Consider the following 4,648-nt stretch of genomic DNA (forward strand, 5'->3'; position numbering starts at 1 on the left):
TGCTTGTGAAGGGGAGGGGGAGGGAGTGGAAAGGGGGAAGGAGGGAGGGGGCTGTCTGGGAAAGACGTCTTAAACTCAGTCTAGCTCACGGCTGTGCTGCTTCATCTGCAAAACATTCACAGAGCAAGCCAGGCCCCAGGAACAGCAGCTCCCATTGTGCACATAGACAGGCTTTTCTCATGCCCACACAGCACAAGAACTGGGGTGCGAGCAAAACTGGCAGGGGAAGCATCTTAGAACCAAGTGGCCAAATCCATCCTTGGTGCATGCCCGTAGAATTCAGTGCAGTTCCCACCAGGGTGAATCTGGCCCATGATGCCTGCCAAGATGAACACAAGACGCCCACACAGGCTTGTTTTTCTAACTGTTCTATTTCCCTCTGAAGTGGTTTTTTTCTCTGTCTCTTCCTGAAAGGGGTGTGCCAGCCAGTGCCTTGAAATCTCCCCTCCTGCCTGTGTGAAATAGCTTTGCTTAACTGGCCACTCATTTCCTTTGTAATGTGGCAAAATCCACTTCCGGGCTCAGGGCTGTCCAAGCTGTGACTCAGATGATAGGGAAGGAAAGCAAGAGTGAAGCAAGGCAATTAAAGGAGACACTCCTGCATACAGGCAGGACACTACCCTGTCTCTGCCCTGCACATTGTCCAGGTCTCCGTCTCTAACTGAGCATTTTCAGAAGAAAAGTTTTTTTGGGAAAAATACATCATAAAACTGTACTAGGAGAAAACCACTGCAGAATCCTAATACAGAATGCTGCTGCAGCTCTGCAATGAGCTGGGTTATAGAGAAATCTGTCTGTCTGTCCATTCTTAGCACTTTCCAGCCACTGATCACAAAGAAGGTGAGTGTCATTATCCCCATTTACTGGTGGGGAAATCCAGGCACAGAGACTTGCCCTAGATTACATGGTGAGTCAGTGGCTGGAATAGAGACCAGGTCTCCTGATTCCCATCCCAGTCCTATTGTCTCTCCATTGGACCATGCTGCCTGTCTGTCTTATCAATCGTCTGTCATGTATATCTGTACAAGAGATGGACTGGCTACAGACCTTACTTGTACACACCAGAGGTGTTCATCATAAGATCCTTCACTGCTCTCCCAGGGCTAGCGGAGGTGAGCTCACAGAAGATATTTTACACACTGTCACCTAGTGGCTGACTAGTGTCACCCAGTGTCCATCACATCTCCCCCTTCAAGTTCGACAATCCTACCCTTTACAGTATTTCACTATCAGGCTGTCATCGAAGTTCAGTATGGATCCGTTTGTGAAGTGTCTCTGAATTGTCCCAGTTTTCTAATTCCACAGTCTGAACCCATAACAACTGGCTCATCTGACTGTCCATTAATTGCAGTGACTGGCTGTGATTGGTTTGGAATCTGTCAGGCGTCGGCGTCTTGTTCTGCATCTGCTGTCTGTTGAGTTTGCTCTGTTGATTGTTCTCTCTGAGGAACAAACTGTAGATGTCAACGGCTTCTGGTGAACTCTCCACTGTCAGTCGCTTATCATATACCATCTGAGCACTGAATTCTTTTTCTTTATGACAGCTGGAGTTGTCCATCTTTTTTCTCCATGTATGTGGTCACCAGGTTCTAGAACTGGCCATTCTCTGACTGAGTGATGTCTATTATATAAGAGTCCATAAGCTCTTTTAAGCCTTTTTAATGGATTGGGCTACTCTCTTCATATCTGGTCATTATGGACATAGGTTCTTTTCCAAAGTTGGAACAGTAGTTCTGAGTTGTCTTCCCCACAGGAGTTGTGCTGGACAGTATCCAGTAGCTGCTATTGATCATGCTCTGTAACTCAGGAGAGCAAGAAGTGGATCTTCCTGCTGTAGAATTTTCCTGGCTGTCTATACAGCTCTCTCAGCCTCTCCATTTGCTTGTGGGTGATGTGGGCTGCTAGTAATATGATCAAAATCCTATTTCATTTAGAGTGATTTAAATTCTGTTGCAGTGAATTGTGGTCCATTGTCCATCACTATTGGTTCTGGAATATCAAAGTGAGCAATGGTGCACTTCAGTTTCTTGGTAACACAGCCACATATTACATCTTTCAGGTACATTACTTCTATATGCCTGGAAAAACAGTCCACAATCACCAGGTAATGATGCCCTCTGAAAGTGCATATAGCTGCAGCTAGTCTCTTCCACCTCTGGTAGAGGTGTTTTACACTGTATGGCTCAGCATTGTCTTATAAGTTGATTTGTACTGGATCTCCTGTCAAAAGTCCAATATAATCAAAAACTCTGTTGAATTCTTCCTGCTTTCTCACTAGCCCAATCATGGCTGCCATTCTGCAGCTGAGAAGTCTGTTGGTCTGTGATCCTTTGGTCATATACACTCTGAATGCAAAGCTTTTGTCTTTGTAAGTTGTTTCAGTGGTGAACTGGCCCATGCAGTTCAGAAAACCTGCAGGGCTAGTCAGAGCGGAGTCAGGTGACTTCAACCCTGGGAGGGGTTGAAGGTGATTGTAAGCCCCTTCTGAGAGGACTGTGATGTCAACTCCTGAGTCAGTTTTAAAATCAATAGTCTTGCCATAAATATTCAGTTTCACTCTCCCGGGGAGGCTGTGTGGCATCATAAGCGATAGATTCCAGAAACAACAGCTCTTGATTGTCTAGAATATGTGTCAACTCCTGACTGCTTTGGTGCAGCAAACAGCTGCAAAATGTCCATATTTCGTGCATGTATTACACTGTGCATCTCCGGCTAGACATGCATCATCTCTTGGGATATGACTTTTTCCATACCTTGTGCATGTAGGCTGGAATTTGTCCCTCTTAGCCTGGGAGTTCTTTCTCCTTGCCTCTGGGGTCTCATGGTAAGTACTTTTAACACTCCTGCTGCATCTGTTAACAGCATCTAGGCTCGTTTTTTGGTTTTCAAGTTTGACAAGTTGCTCTTAGTTTTGCTGTCTCACTAGCACAGACTGCTTTGCTTTCTGTAATATGTGGCTAGGGTTAAATCTCTCATCAATTTTAGCTGGTCTGAAAAGTTTTTATCTGTTAACCCAATAACCAGCCTGTCTCAGATATTTTCATGTTTTGCATTCCCAAAATCACAGTTTTCAGCCAATGTACGCAGAGCTCCTATAAAACACTCAACATTTTCCCCTGTTCTTGAATTCTCTGGTGGAAACATGCTCTTTCATAAACCACATTTCTCTGAGGTATAAAGTATGCAACTTTCCAGTAGTCTTTGTGATTGTATTCAGTAAAGTCAAAGGATTTAAAGATATGCTCTGCCTTCTTCCCCATACTATGTAAATTAAAGAAGATACCTGTATATCTCCAGTTTCTTTGTGGAGTTTGTTTGCAATTCAGAATCTTGCAAAACACAGTCATGTGACCCTCCCCAGCAGTATGCTTCCACTCTGTCCATTGGGAAGGTTTGTCAAAGCTCAAGTTCCCAGGGCCATCAAAGAGTGGCATGTTGATGAGATCCTGCAACCTTTGTCACTGTTCCTTCTGTCTGCAGCCTTTGTCGGCCTTTTGTGTCTGTCCTTAATTTACTCCTGATACCATGTCATGTATTTCTGTACCAGAGATGGACTGGTCACTGAGCTTACTTATACACACTAGATGGTTTTGTCATAAGATCCTTTAATGTTCTGCCAAGCAGGGCCGTCCCTAAGGGGTGCGGAGCCTGGGGCGGAGGTCACATCACTTCCTGGACCGACTGCGGCGGGGACAGTTAGAAGAGGCTGGGGGAGGTCAAACAGCCAGGTGTGGTCCAGCCCACACTCCGCCCCCCACCCCAGGCCCCACTTCGGCAGCACCACTGGGCTAGAGGGGGCTGGGGCTACGCTGCCCACCTCCCCAGGACTGGGGAGTCTGCAGCGGCGTTGCTCTCCCTCGGGTGGAAGGGGCTGCCCATGCGGTGACGGCCAGTCATGTCGGCCTGCTGGGCCCACCAAATCACGGGGCCTGGAGCGGTCGCCCCAATTTTCCATCCCCTAGGGACGGCTCTGCTGCCAGGTATGGCTGAGTTCGCTCAAATAAGGTATTTTACATAAAGTGCGACCTAGTGGATGAACAACATAATACAGTTTTGCATTCCATTATATCTTCTAAGGCAGGGGTGGGCAAACTTTTTGGGCCGAGGGCTACATCTGGGTGCGAAAATTGTATGCAGGGCTGGAGCAGGGGGTTGGGGTGCAGGAGGGAGTGCAGGGTGTGGGAGTGGGTGCGGTGTGCAGGAACGGGCTCAGGGCAAGGGATTGGGGCAGAGGAGAGATGTAGGATGTATGAAGGGGCTCAGGGCGCCATGCGCTGCCCTTGCCATGCCTCCAGGTACCTGCGGTTCCCCGTTCCTGGCCAACGGGAGTTGCAGGGAGCGGTGCCTGGAGATAAGGGCAATGCACGGAGCCCTCTGTCCCCCTCCCACTCCCCCGGGCCCCAGGGACGTGGTGCCGGCCACTTCTGAGAGCGGCGCGGGGCCTGCGGCACCACGGGGGGCAATCCTGTGGGCCGTAGTTTGTCCACCCCTGTTCTAAGGCCAGACTTTCAAAGCTATTTGCCTAAAGATGCAGATAGGCCCTTTTGGAAATCCCATTAAGAGACTAAGTGTCTAGCGCCCTACATCTTAGGTGCCTAGCTATCTTTTAAAAATTGGCCTCTGGTCTCATTCAGCAACCTCATTCCCA

The sequence above is a fragment of the Dermochelys coriacea genome, chromosome 13, assembly GCF_009764565.3.
Source record: "Dermochelys coriacea isolate rDerCor1 chromosome 13, rDerCor1.pri.v4, whole genome shotgun sequence".
Classification (NCBI taxonomy): Eukaryota; Metazoa; Chordata; order Testudines; family Dermochelyidae; genus Dermochelys; species Dermochelys coriacea.